Source organism: Ranitomeya variabilis, chromosome 3 (genome assembly GCF_051348905.1).
Source record: "Ranitomeya variabilis isolate aRanVar5 chromosome 3, aRanVar5.hap1, whole genome shotgun sequence".
NCBI classification, from domain to species: Eukaryota; Metazoa; Chordata; class Amphibia; order Anura; family Dendrobatidae; genus Ranitomeya; species Ranitomeya variabilis.
Genome location: NC_135234.1, coordinates 164952887 through 164966789, shown reverse-complemented (window position 1 = coordinate 164966789; position 13903 = coordinate 164952887). Strand labels below are relative to the sequence as shown.

General features: G+C 48.3%; 1 protein-coding gene across 2 annotated transcripts in view; it reads right to left on the bottom strand.

Annotated features, from left to right (window-relative positions):
• The window catches only part of LOC143815531 (uncharacterized), a 176344-nt gene that overhangs the window by 112277 nt on the left and 50164 nt on the right, over positions 1-13903 (bottom strand). The window lies entirely within an intron of this gene.

Genomic DNA, 13903 nt, shown 5'->3' with positions numbered 1-13903 from the left:
CATAGACACTTAACCACCATGCATTTTCAAGCCTGGACTAACTACCAAACGTCCCTCAAGGTTGTAGCACCCTCGGCCAATGAAGCTAGTCAGCAACGCAACATCCCTTCCGTCACTGTAAGGCCACCATTTTCCGCACCACCGGCAGTATCTGTGCAGGTTTCTTTGCCAGCCAAAAGCAGTCAGGGTCAGGGAACCACCAGTTTTGTAGGAGGAAATATTGCATCTAGGGCACCGGCGGAAACAATACCGTCTCCAACCGTCTCTCAGTCTGCCATGTACACCGGCACACCCGAAAGTTCCACGATCTCCAGCTCTCCAGTCCAGCTCACCCTACATGAGACTCTGGTTAGAAAAAGGAAGTACTTATCCTCGCATCCGCGTACACAGGGTTTTAACGCCCACATAGCTAGACTAATCTCGTTAGAGATGATGCCCTACCGGTTAGTTGAAAGCGAAGCTTTCAAAGCCCTGATGGAGTACGCTGAACCACGATACGAGCTACCCAGTCGACACTTTTTTTCCAGAAAAGCCATCCCAGCCCTGCACCAGCATGTTAAACAGCGCATCGTCCATGCACTCAGGCAATCTGTGAGTACAAAGGTGCACCTGACTACAGATGCATGGACCAGTAGGCATGGCCAGGGACGTTATGTGTCCATCACGGCACACTGGGTGAATGTGGTGGATGCAGGGTCCACAGGCGACATCAATTTAGGGACAGTTGTGCCTAGCCCACGGTCTAGGAAACAGTTGGCTGTAGGCGTTCGCACCCCCTCCTCCTCCTCCTCCTCGTCCTCCTGCAGAAGCTACAGCTCTTCCACAGAACGCAGTCTGCCAACCACTCCATCGGCAGATGACACTGTTGCACACCAGTTGTCCCATTATGGGCCAGCTACTGCCAAGCGTCAGCAGGCTGTATTGGCTATGAAGTGCTTGGGCGACAACAGACACACCGCGGAAGTTCTGTCCGAGTTCTTGCAACAAGAAACGCAGTCGTGGCTGGGCACAGTAGATCTTGAGGCAGGCAAGGTAGTGAGTGATAACGGAAGGAATTTCATGGCTGCCATCTCCCTTTCCCAACTGAAACACATTCCTTGCCTGGCTCACACCTTAAACCTGGTGGTGCAGTGCTTATTGAAAACTTATCCTGGGTTCTCCGACCTGCTCCTCAAAGTGCGTGCACTTTGCTCACATATCCGACGTTCGCCTGTACACGCCAGCCGTATGCAGACCTATCAGCGGTCTTTGAACCTTCCCCAGCATCGCCTAATCATAGACGTTGCAACAAGGTGGAACTCAACACTGCACATGCTTCAGAGACTGCGCGAACAGAGGCGTGCTATTATTTATTTGTGGGAGGATACACGGGCAGGCAGTAGGATGGCAGACATGGAGTTGTCAGGTGTGCAGTGGTCTAAGATACAAGACATGTGTCAAGTCCTTCAGTGTTTTGAGGAATGCACACGGCTGGTTAGTGCAGACAACGCCGTAATAAGCATGAGCATCCCCCTAATGCGTCTGCTGATGCAAAGTTTGACGCACATAAAGGAGCAGGCGTCTGCACCAGAGGAAGAGGAAAGCCTTGATGACAGTCAGCCATTGTCTGGTCAGGGCAGTGTACAGGACGAGGTAGCGGGCGAAGAGGAGGTGGAGGACGAGGAGGATGATGGGGATGAGTATATTTTTAATGCCGAACCTTTCCCGGGGGCACAGGAAATTGGTTGCGTGTCACGGCCGGGTTCTGGTTTTTTGAGGGACACAAGTGACGTAGATTTGCCTGCAACTGCCCCTCAACCAATCACAACCGGAGATTTGACAACTGGAACTTTGGCCCACATGGCGGATTATGCCTTACGTATCCTAAAAAGGGACACACGCATTACGAAAATGATGAACGATGACGATTACTGGTTGGCCTGCCTCCTTGATCCACGCTATAAAGGCAAATTGCAAAATATTATGCCACATGAGAACTTGGAACTAATATTAGCAACCAAACAATCAACTCTTGTTGACCGTTTGCTTCAGGCATTCCCAGCACACAGCGCACGTGATCGTTCTCACACGAGCTCCAGGGGGCAGCAGACTAGGAGTGTTAGGGGTGCACACATCAGAAGTGGCGTTGGACAGAGGGGTTTTCTGACCAGGTTGTGGAGTGATTTTGCTATGACCGCAGACAGGACAGGTACTGCTGCATCAATTGAAAGAGACAGGAGACAACATTTGTCCAGTATGGTTACTAACTATTTTTCATCCCTTATCGATGTTCTCCCTCAACCGTCATTCCCATTTGATTACTGGGCCTCCAAATTAGACACCTGGCCAGAATTGGCAGAATATGCATTGCAGGAGCTTGCTTGCCTGGCAGCAAGTGTCCTATCAGAAAGAGTATTCAGTGCTGCAGATTCAATATTAACCGAAAAAAGGACTCGTCTGGCTACCCAAAATGTTGACGATCTAACATTCATTAAAATGAACCACAACTGGATTTCGAAATCTTTTGCCCCACCTTGCCCGGCCGACACCTAGCTTTCCTATGAAAGGCTCTTGCCTGTGAATTACTTTTCTAATGTCTAATTTGCTGCAGCTGATTGTACAGCATACGACATGTTTACACCTCCCTAAATGGCCAAACTCCCCACACGGGGCCATGGTATCGCGACTTGGCGCAAGCACCCGTGAGACTGCTGTTTGTCTGAAGAGGTGGGTGTGCTCGCTTTTGGTTGACGGCATTGCTACTGGGTCCCTCATAGTACAATGTAGTGTCTCTGGCGGTGGTGGTGCGCACCCAACGTCAGACACACCGTTGTAACATGAGGGGCCCTGGGGCGGTCCCGCCGGCCTCTAGAGAGTTCCCCCCTACCCCAGCTCAAAATGTGATCTACCACATGCAAAATTATGTCGCACAGCTCCACCAATCTTTAGTCTATTCGCTGACATCATTCAATGTCTGGCACTGACAATACAAATTTATAGACATCTATGATGCAACTTAAAGTAGTCTGTGTCTGTGTCCTATATTGGCACCATTAAATAGTTACTGCCAAATTACTATGTCAGAAACTCAGCAGATGAGCCCACCCCTGTACCTAAGTATGCCACCTTTTTTTTTGTTTTGGTTGTTTTGCGAGACATTAACATCTATTTATATTTTGGGAGTACTGGGACAGACACTCCTTGCACTACTCCTCCACTCACCACCAAGCTGCCCGTGTATCCATGTAACCGCTGTAAAACTGCCATGAGCCTATTGTTTGTTATTTTAGGCCTTTGAAGCCTGTCTGCGGTCCCTCCTTCCACTAGTCCTCCACTGACCAGACCACTGCTGCCCGTGTACCCCTGGAACCAATTATAAAGTGCCTACAGCCAGCCCATTTTTTTATGTTAGGCCTTTGAAGCCTGTCTGCGGTCCCTCCTTCCACTAGTCCTCCACTGACCAGACCACTGCTGCGCGTGTACCCCTGGAACCAATTATAAAGTGCCTACAGCCAGCCCATTTTTTTATGTTAGGCCTTTGAAGCCTGTCTGCGGTCCCTCCTTCCACTAGTCCTCCACTGGCCAGACCACTGCTGCCCGTGTACCCCTGGAACCAATTATAAAGTGCCTACAGCCAGCCCATTTTTTTATGTTAGGCCTTTGAAGCCTGTCTGCGGTCCCTCCTTCCACTAGTCCTCCACTGGCCAGACCACTGCTGCCCGTGTACCCCTGGAACCAATTATAAAGTGCCTACAGCCAGCCCATTTTTTTATGTTAGGCCTTTGAAGCCTGTCTGCGGTCCCTCCTTCCACTAGTCCTCCACTGGCCAGACCACTGCTGCCCGTGTACCCCTGGAACCAATTATAAAGTGCCTACAGCCAGCCCATTTTTTTATGTTAGGCCTTTGAAGCCTGTCTGCGGTCCCTCCTTCCACTAGTCCTCCACTGACCAGACCACTGCTGCCCGTGTACCCATGGAACCAATTATAAAGTGCCTACAGCCAGCCCATTTTTTTATGTTAGGCCTTTGAAGCCTGTCTGCGGTCCCTCCTTCCACTAGTCCTCCACTGACCAGACCACTGCTGCCCGTGTACCCCTGGAACCAATTATAAAGTGCCTACAGCCAGCCCATTTTTTTATGTTAGGCCTTTGAAGCCTGTCTGCGGTCCCTCCTTCCACTAGTCCTCCACTGACCAGACCACTGCTGCCCGTGTACCCCTGGAACCAATTATAAAGTGCCTACAGCCAGCCCATTTTTTTATGTTAGGCCTTTGAAGCCTGTCTGCGGTCCCTCCTTCCACTAGTCCTCCACTGGCCAGACCACTGCTGCCCGTGTACCCCTGGAACCAATTATAAAGTGCCTACAGCCAGCCCATTTTTTTATGTTAGGCCTTTGAAGCCTGTCTGCGGTCCCTCCTTCCACTAGTCCTCCACTGACCAGACCACTGCTGCCCGTGTACCCCTGGAACCAATTATAAAGTGCCTACAGCCAGCCCATTTTTTTATGTTAGGCCTTTGAAGCCTGTCTGCGGTCCCTCCTTCCACTAGTCCTCCACTGGCCAGACCACTGCTGCCCGTGTACCCCTGGAACCAATTATAAAGTGCCTACAGCCAGCCCATTTTTTTATGTTAGGCCTTTGAAGCCTGTCTGCGGTCCCTCCTTCCGCTAGTCCTCCACTGGCCAGACCACTGCTGCCCGTGTACCCCTGGAACCAATTATAAAGTGCCTACAGCCAGCCCATTTTTTTATGTTAGGCCTTTGAAGCCTGTCTGCGGTCCCTCCTTCCACTAGTCCTCCACTGACCAGACCACTGCTGCCCGTGTACCCCTGGAACCAATTATAAAGTGCCTACAGCCAGCCCATTTTTTTATGTTAGGCCTTTGAAGCCTGTCTGCGGTCCCTCCTTCCACTAGTCCTCCACTGACCAGACCACTGCTGCCCGTGTACCCCTGGAACCAATTATAAAGTGCCTACAGCCAGCCCATTTTTTTATGTTAGGCCTTTGAAGCCTGTCTGCGGTCCCTCCTTCCACTAGTCCTCCACTGACCAGACCACTGCTGCCCGTGTACCCCTGGAACCAATTATAAAGTGCCTACAGCCAGCCCATTTTTTTATGTTAGGCCTTTGAAGCCTGTCTGCGGTCCCTCCTTCCACTAGTCCTCCACTGGCCAGACCACTGCTGCCCGTGTACCCCTGGAACCAATTATAAAGTGCCTACAGCCAGCCCATTTTTTTATGTTAGGCCTTTGAAGCCTGTCTGCGGTCCCTCCTTCCACTAGTCCTCCACTGACCAGACCACTGAGCCCGTGTACCCCTGGAACCAATTATAAAGTGCCTACAGCCAGCCCATTTTTTTATGTTAGGCCTTTGAAGCCTGTCTGCGGTCCCTCCTTCCACTAGTCCTCCACTGGCCAGACCACTGCTGCCCGTGTACCCCTGGAACCAATTATAAAGTGCCTACAGCCAGCCCATTTTTTTATGTTAGGCCTTTGAAGCCTGTCTGCGGTCCCTCCTTCCACTAGTCCTCCACTGGCCAGACCACTGCTGCCCGTGTACCCCTGGAACCAATTATAAAGTGCCTACAGCCAGCCCATTTTTTTATGTTAGGCCTTTGAAGCCTGTCTGCGGTCCCTCCTTCCACTAGTCCTCCACTGACCAGACCACTGCTGCCCGTGTACCCCTGGAACCAATTATAAAGTGCCTACAGCCAGCCCATTTTTTTATGTTAGGCCTTTGAAGCCTGTCTGCGGTCCCTCCTTCCACTAGTCCTCCACTGACCAGACCACTGCTGCCCGTGTACCCCTGGAACCAATTATAAAGTGCTACAGCCAGCCCATTTTTTTATGTTAGGCCTTTGAAGCCTGTCTGCGGTCCCTCCTTCCACTAGTCCTCCACTGACCAGACCACTGCTGCCCGTGTACCCCTGGAACCAATTATAAAGTGCCTACAGCCAGCCCATTTTTTTATGTTAGGCCTTTGAAGCCTGTCTGCGGTCCCTCCTTCCACTAGTCCTCCACTGACCAGACCACTGCTGCCCGTGTACCCCTGGAACCAATTATAATGTGCCTACAGCCAGCCCATTTTTTTATGTTAGGCCTTTGAAGCCTGTCTGCGGTCCCTCCTTCCACTAGTCCTCCACTGGCCAGACCACTGCTGCCCGTGTACCCCTGGAACCAATTATAAAGTGCCTACAGCCAGCCCATTTTTTTATGTTAGGCCTTTGAAGCCTGTCTGCGGTCCCTCCTTCCACTAGTCCTCCACTGACCAGACCACTGCTGCCCGTGTACCCCTGGAACCAATTATAAAGTGCCTACAGCCAGCCCATTTTTTTATGTTAGGCCTTTGAAGCCTGTCTGCGGTCCCTCCTTCCACTAGTCCTCCACTGGCCAGACCACTGCTGCCCGTGTACCCCTGGAACCAATTATAAAGTGCCTACAGCCAGCCCATTTTTTTATGTTAGGCCTTTGAAGCCTGTCTGCGGTCCCTCCTTCCACTAGTCCTCCACTGGCCAGACCACTGCTGCCCGTGTACCCCTGGAACCAATTATAAAGTGCCTACAGCCAGCCCATTTTTTATGTTAGGCCTTTGAAGCCTGTCTGCGGTCCCTCCTTCCACTAGTCCTCCACTGACCAGACCACTGCTGCCCGTGTACCCCTGGAACCAATTATAAAGTGCCTACAGCCAGCCCATTTTTTTATGTTAGGCCTTTGAAGCCTGTCTGCGGTCCCTCCTTCCACTAGTCCTCCACTGGCCAGACCACTGCTGCCCGTGTACCCCTGGAACCAATTATAAAGTGCCTACAGCCAGCCCATTTTTTAATGTTAGGCCTTTGAAGCCTGTCTGCGGTCCCTCCTTCCACTAGTCCTCCACTGGCCAGACCACTGCTGCCCGTGTACCCCTGGAACCAATTATAAAGTGCCTACAGCCAGCCCATTTTCTTATGTTAGGCCTTTGAAGCCTGTCTGCGGTCCCTACTTTAAATACTCCTCCACTCACCACCAAGCTGCCTGCCCGTGTATCCATGTAACCGCTGTAAAACTGCCATGAGCCTATTGTTTGTTATGTTAGGCCTTTGATAGCCTGTCTGCGGTCCCTACTTTAAATACTCCTCCACTCACCACCAAGCTGCCTGCCCGTCTATCCATGTAACCGCTGTAAAACTGCCATGAGCCTATTGTTTGTTATGTTAGGCCTTTGATAGCCTGTCTGCGGTCCTTACTTTAAATAATCCTCCACTCACCACCTAGCTGCCTGTGTATCCATGTAACCGCTGTAAAACTGCAATGAGCCTATTGTTTGTTATTTTAGGCCTTTGATAGCCTGTCTGCGGCCCCTACTTGCAATACTCCTCCACTGACCACAATGCTGCCTGGAGTGCCTGCCTGTGTATCCATGTAACCGATGTAAAACTGCCATGACTGCCTACTGTTTGTTATTTTAGGCCTTTGATAGCCTGTCTGCGGCCCCTACTTGCAATACTCCTCCACTGACCACAATGCTGCCTGGAGTGCCTGCCTGTGTATCCATGTAACCGATGTAAAACTGCCATGAGTGCCTACTGTTTGGTATTTTAGGCCTTTGATAGCCTGTCTGCAGCCCCTACTTGCAATACTCCTCCACTGACCACACCAATGCTGCCCGTGTACCCCTGGAACCTATTTAAAAGTTCATAGAGCCTAGTTATATATTTTATTTACTATTAATAAGGCCATGATGGACTACGCTGTACCACGCTACAAGCTAACCAGTCGACACTTCTTTTGCGAGAAAAGCCATCCCAACCCTCCACCAGCATGTAGAAGACCGCATTGTCCATGCACTCTGGCAATCTGTGAGTACAAAGGTGCACCTGACAACAGACGCATGGACCTGTAGGCATGGCCACGGAAGATTACGTGTCCATTACGGCGCAATGGGTTAATGTGTTGGATGCATGGTCCACAGGGGACAGCCTACTAAGTCTGTCTGCAGTCCCTAATTCAAATTGTCCTCCACTGTCTAAATCGGAGCTTCCACCTTCTGGCTTTCGGCCTATAGTATCAGAAATTAAACTGCATTTGGCCTTCAACTTTGGTTAGGGCCTACTAACGGCTTCTGCCCCTCCCTGGTGTTGCCCTCAACTAAATAAAGCTGAGCTTCAACCTTCTGCTCCAAATTACCATTTTAAAAAATGCAATAGGCTTTTCCGGCCTACTAAAGGTGTCTGTCTGTGTGCCCCTGCCTGGTGTTGTCCTCAACTAAATAAAGCTGAGCTTCAACCTTCTGCTCCAAATTACCATTTTAAAAAATGCAATAGGCTTTTCCGGCCTACTAAAGGTGTCTGTCTGTGTGCCCCTGCCTGGTGTTGTCCTCAACTAAATAAAGCTGAGCTTCAACCTTCTGCTCCAAATTACCATTTTAAAAAATGCAATAGGCTTTTCCGGCCTACTAAAGGTGTCTGTCTGTGTGCCCCTGCCTGGTGTTGTCCTCAACTAAATAAAGCTGAGCTTCAACCTTCTGCTCCAAATTACCATTTTAAAAAATGCAATAGGCTTTTCCGGCCTACTAAAGGTGTCTGTCTGTGTGCCCCTGCCTGGTGTTGTCCTCGACTGAATAAAGCTGAGCTTCAACCTTCTGCTCCAAATTACCATTTTAAAAAATGCAATAGGCTTTTCCGGCCTACTAAAGGTGTCTGTCTGTGTGCCCCTGCCTGGTGTTGTCCTCAACTGAATAAAGCTGAGCTTCAACCTTCCGGCTCTCATTAAGTGGTTTTTAAAAAACAAAATGGTGGTTAGGGCCTACTAACGGCTTCTGCCCCTCCCTGGTGTTGCCCTCAACTAAATAAAGCTGAGCTTCAACCTTCTGCTCCAAATTACCATTTTAAAAAATGCAATAGGCTTTTCCGGCCTACTAAAGGTGTCTGTCTGTGTGCCCCTGCCTGGTGTTGTCCTCAACTAAATAAAGCTGAGCTTCAACCTTCTGCTCCAAATTACCATTTTAAAAAATGCAATAGGCTTTTCCGGCCTACTAAAGGTGTCTGTCTGTGTGCCCCTGCCTGGTGTTGTCCTCAACTAAATAAAGCTGAGCTTCAACCTTCTGCTCCAAATTACCATTTTAAAAAATGCAATAGGCTTTTCCGGCCTACTAAAGGTGTCTGTCTGTGTGCCCCTGCCTGGTGTTGTCCTCAACTAAATAAAGCTGAGCTTCAACCTTCTGCTCCAAATTACCATTTTAAAAAATGCAATAGGCTTTTCCGGCCTACTAAAGGTGTCTGTCTGTGTGCCCCTGCCTGGTGTTGTCCTCAACTGAATAAAGCTGAGCTTCAACCTTCTGCTCCAAATTACCATTTTAAAAAATGCAATAGGCTTTTCCGGCCTACTAAAGGTGTCTGTCTGTGTGCCCCTGCCTGGTGTTGTCCTCAACTGAATAAAGCTGAGCTTCAACCTTCCGGCTCTCATTAAGTGGTTTTTAAAAAACAAAATGGTGGTTAGGGCCTACTAACGGCTTCTGCCCCTCCCTGGTGTTGCCCTCAACTAAATAAAGCTGAGCTTCAACCTTCTGCTCCAAATTACCATTTTAAAAAATGCAATAGGCTTTTCCGGCCTACTAAAGGTGTCTGTCTGTGTGCCCCTGCCTGGTGTTGTCCTCAACTGAATAAAGCTGAGCTTCAACCTTCCGGCTCTCATTAAGTGGTTTTTAAAAAACAAAATGGTGGTTAGGGCCTACTAACGGCTTCTGCCCCTCCCTGGTGTTGCCCTCAACTAAATAAAGCTGAGCTTCAACCTTCTGCTCCAAATTACCATTTTAAAAAATGCAATAGGCTTTTCCGGCCTACTAAAGGTGTCTGTCTGTGTGCCCCTGCCTGGTGTTGTCCTCAACTGAATAAAGCTGAGCTTCAACCTTCCGGCTCTCATTAAGTGGTTTTTAAAAAACAAAATGGTGGTTAGGGCCTACTAACGGCTTCTGCCCCTCCCTGGTGTTGCCCTCAACTAAATAAAGCTGAGCTTCAACCTTCTGCTCCAAATTACCATTTTAAAAAATGCAATAGGCTTTTCCGGCCTACTAAAGGTGTCTGTCTGTGTGCCCCTGCCTGGTGTTGTCCTCAACTAAATAAAGCTGAGCTTCAACCTTCTGCTCCAAATTACCATTTTAAAAAATGCAATAGGCTTTTCCGGCCTACTAAAGGTGTCTGTCTGTGTGCCCCTGCCTGGTGTTGTCCTCAACTAAATAAAGCTGAGCTTCAACCTTCTGCTCCAAATTACCATTTTAAAAAATGCAATAGGCTTTTCCGGCCTACTAAAGGTGTCTGTCTGTGTGCCCCTGCCTGGTGTTGTCCTCAACTGAATAAAGCTGAGCTTCAACCTTCTGCTCCAAATTACCATTTTAAAAAATGCAATAGGCTTTTCCGGCCTACTAAAGGTGTCTGTCTGTGTGCCCCTGCCTGGTGTTGTCCTCAACTGAATAAAGCTGAGCTTCAACCTTCCGGCTCTCATTAAGTGGTTTTTAAAAAACAAAATGGTGGTTAGGGCCTACTAACGGCTTCTGCCCCTCCCTGGTGTTGCCCTCAACTAAATAAAGCTGAGCTTCAACCTTCTGCTCCAAATTACCATTTTAAAAAATGCAATAGGCTTTTCCGGCCTACTAAAGGTGTCTGTCTGTGTGCCCCTGCCTGGTGTTGTCCTCAACTGAATAAAGCTGAGCTTCAACCTTCCGGCTCTCATTAAGTGGTTTTTAAAAAACAAAATGGTGGTTAGGGCCTACTAACGGCTTCTGCCCCTCCCTGGTGTTGCCCTCAACTAAATAAAGCTGAGCTTCAACCTTCTGCTCCAAATTACCATTTTAAAAAATGCAATAGGCTTTTCCGGCCTACTAAAGGTGTCTGTCTGTGTGCCCCTGCCTGGTGTTGTCCTCAACTGAATAAAGCTGAGCTTCAACCTTCCGGCTCTCATTAAGTGGTTTTTAAAAAACAAAATGGTGGTTAGGGCCTACTAACGGCTTCTGCCCCTCCCTGGTGTTGCCCTCAACTAAATAAAGCTGAGCTTCAACCTTCTGCTCCAAATTACCATTTTAAAAAATGCAATAGGCTTTTCCGGCCTACTAAAGGTGTCTGTCTGTGTGCCCCTGCCTGGTGTTGTCCTCAACTAAATAAAGCTGAGCTTCAACCTTCTGCTCCAAATTACCATTTTAAAAAATGCAATAGGCTTTTCCGGCCTACTAAAGGTGTCTGTCTGTGTGCCCCTGCCTGGTGTTGTCCTCAACTAAATAAAGCTGAGCTTCAACCTTCTGCTCCAAATTACCATTTTAAAAAATGCAATAGGCTTTTCCGGCCTACTAAAGGTGTCTGTCTGTGTGCCCCTGCCTGGTGTTGTCCTCAACTAAATAAAGCTGAGCTTCAACCTTCTGCTCCAAATTACCATTTTAAAAAATGCAATAGGCTTTTCCGGCCTACTAAAGGTGTCTGTCTGTGTGCCCCTGCCTGGTGTTGTCCTCAACTGAATAAAGCTGAGCTTCAACCTTCTGCTCCAAATTACCATTTTAAAAAATGCAATAGGCTTTTCCGGCCTACTAAAGGTGTCTGTCTGTGTGCCCCTGCCTGGTGTTGTCCTCAACTGAATAAAGCTGAGCTTCAACCTTCCGGCTCTCATTAAGTGGTTTTTAAAAAACAAAATGGTGGTTAGGGCCTACTAACGGCTTCTGCCCCTCCCTGGTGTTGCCCTCAACTAAATAAAGCTGAGCTTCAACCTTCTGCTCCAAATTACCATTTTAAAAAATGCAATAGGCTTTTCCGGCCTACTAAAGGTGTCTGTCTGTGTGCCCCTGCCTGGTGTTGTCCTCAACTAAATAAAGCTGAGCTTCAACCTTCTGCTCCAAATTACCATTTTAAAAAATGCAATAGGCTTTTCCGGCCTACTAAAGGTGTCTGTCTGTGTGCCCCTGCCTGGTGTTGTCCTCAACTAAATAAAGCTGAGCTTCAACCTTCTGCTCCAAATTACCATTTTAAAAAATGCAATAGGCTTTTCCGGCCTACTAAAGGTGTCTGTCTGTGTGCCCCTGCCTGGTGTTGTCCTCAACTAAATAAAGCTGAGCTTCAACCTTCTGCTCCAAATTACCATTTTAAAAAATGCAATAGGCTTTTCCGGCCTACTAAAGGTGTCTGTCTGTGTGCCCCTGCCTGGTGTTGTCCTCAACTGAATAAAGCTGAGCTTCAACCTTCTGCTCCAAATTACCATTTTAAAAAATGCAATAGGCTTTTCCGGCCTACTAAAGGTGTCTGTCTGTGTGCCCCTGCCTGGTGTTGTCCTCAACTGAATAAAGCTGAGCTTCAACCTTCCGGCTCTCATTAAGTGGTTTTTAAAAAACAAAATGGTGGTTAGGGCCTACTAACGGCTTCTGCCCCTCCCTGGTGTTGCCCTCAACTAAATAAAGCTGAGCTTCAACCTTCTGCTCCAAATTACCATTTTAAAAAATGCAATAGGCTTTTCCGGCCTACTAAAGGTGTCTGTCTGTGTGCCCCTGCCTGGTGTTGTCCTCAACTGAATAAAGCTGAGCTTCAACCTTCCGGCTCTCATTAAGTGGTTTTTAAAAAACAAAATGGTGGTTAGGGCCTACTAACGGCTTCTGCCCCTCCCTGGTGTTGCCCTCAACTAAATAAAGCTGAGCTTCAACCTTCTGCTCCAAATTACCATTTTAAAAAATGCAATAGGCTTTTCCGGCCTACTAAAGGTGTCTGTCTGTGTGCCCCTGCCTGGTGTTGTCCTCAACTGAATAAAGCTGAGCTTCAACCTTCCGGCTCTCATTAAGTGGTTTTTAAAAAACAAAATGGTGGTTAGGGCCTACTAACGGCTTCTGCCCCTCCCTGGTGTTGCCCTCAACTAAATAAAGCTGAGCTTCAACCTTCTGCTCCAAATTACCATTTTAAAAAATGCAATAGGCTTTTCCGGCCTACTAAAGGTGTCTGTCTGTGTGCCCCTGCCTGGTGTTGTCCTCAACTAAATAAAGCTGAGCTTCAACCTTCTGCTCCAAATTACCATTTTAAAAAATGCAATAGGCTTTTCCGGCCTACTAAAGGTGTCTGTCTGTGTGCCCCTGCCTGGTGTTGTCCTCAACTGAATAAAGCTGAGCTTCAACCTTCTGCTCCAAATTACCATTTTAAAAAATGCAATAGGCTTTTCCGGCCTACTAAAGGTGTCTGTCTGTGTGCCCCTGCCTGGTGTTGTCCTCAACTGAATAAAGCTGAGCTTCAACCTTCTGCTCCAAATTACCATTTTAAAAAATGCAATAGGCTTTTCCGGCCTACTAAAGGTGTCTGTCTGTGTGCCCCTGCCTGGTGTTGTCCTCAACTAAATAAAGCTGAGCTTCAACCTTCTGCTCCAAATTACCATTTTAAAAAATGCAATAGGCTTTTCCGGCCTACTAAAGGTGTCTGTCTGTGTGCCCCTGCCTGGTGTTGTCCTCAACTGAATAAAGCTGAGCTTCAACCTTCTGGCTCTCATTAAGTGGTTTTTAAAAAACAAAATGGTGGTTAGGGCCTACTAACGGCTTCTGCCCCTCCCTGGTGTTGCCCTCAACTAAATAAAGCTGAGCTTCAACCTTCTGCTCCAAATTACCATTTTAAAAAATGCAATAGGCTTTTCCGGCCTACTAAAGGTGTCTGTCTGTGTGCCCCTGCCTGGTGTTGTCCTCAACTGAATAAAGCTGAGCTTCAACCTTCCGGCTCTCATTAAGTGGTTTTTAAAAAACAAAATGGTGGTTAGGGCCTACTAACGGCTTCTGCCCCTCCCTGGTGTTGCCCTCAACTAAATAAAGCTGAGCTTCAACCTTCTGCTCCAAATTACCATTTTAAAAAATGCAATAGGCTTTTCCGGCCTACTAAAGGTGTCTGTCTGTGTGCCCCTGCCTGGTGTTGTCCTCAACTGAATAAAGCTGAGCTTCAACCTTCCGGCTC